Consider the following 949-nt stretch of genomic DNA (forward strand, 5'->3'; position numbering starts at 1 on the left):
CTAGGATTATGAAATCAGCAGGGATGTAAAGGCCTTCAACCTTTACTAAAACGTCCTCTACTGTCCCATAAGCTTGTCTCATGGACTTGTCTGCCAATTGTAATGAGAACAAGGCAGGTTGTACCTCAATGATCCCTAGCTTCTCCATTACAGAGAGTGGCATCAGATTTATCCTTGACCCAAGGTCACATAGAGCTTTCTCAAAGCTCATGGTGCCAATGGTGCAAGGTATTAAGAACTTGCCAGGAGCTTGTTTCTTTTGAGGTAGAGTGTCCTGAATCCAAGTATCTAAGTCACTAATGAGCAAGGGAGGTTCACTTTCCCAAGTCTCATTACCAAATAACTTGGCATTCAGCTTCATGATAGCTCCTAGATATTGAGCAACTTGCTCTTCAGTCACATCTTCATCCTCTTCAGAGGATGAATATTCTTCAGAGCTCATGAATGGCAGAAGGAGATTTAGTGGAATCTCTATGGTCTCTAGGTGAGCCTCAGATTCCTCAGGATCCTTAATAGGAAACTCCTTCTTGTTTGAAGGACACCCCAGGAGGTCTTCCTCACTAGGATTTTCGTCCTCCTCCTCTTTTGTGCATTCGGCCACTTTGATTAAATCAATGGCCTTGCACTCTCCTTTTGGATTTTCTTCTGTATTGCTTGGGAGAGTACTGGGAGGAGTTTCAATAACTTTCTTACTCAGCTGGCCCACTTGTGCCTCCAAATTCCTAATGGAGGATCTTGTTTCATTCATGAAACTAAAAGTGGCCTTTGATAGATCAGAGACAATATTTGCTAAATCAGAAGTATTTTGTTCAGAGTTCTCTGTCTGTTGCTGAGAAGATGATGGATATGGCTTACTATTGTTCAGCCTATTGCTTCCACCATTATTAAAGCCTTGTTGAGGCTTTTGTTGATCCTTCCAGGAGAAATTTGGATGATTTCTCCATGATGG

Source organism: Arachis duranensis, chromosome 6 (assembly GCF_000817695.3).
Source record: "Arachis duranensis cultivar V14167 chromosome 6, aradu.V14167.gnm2.J7QH, whole genome shotgun sequence".
NCBI lineage: Eukaryota > Viridiplantae > Streptophyta > Magnoliopsida > Fabales > Fabaceae > Arachis > Arachis duranensis.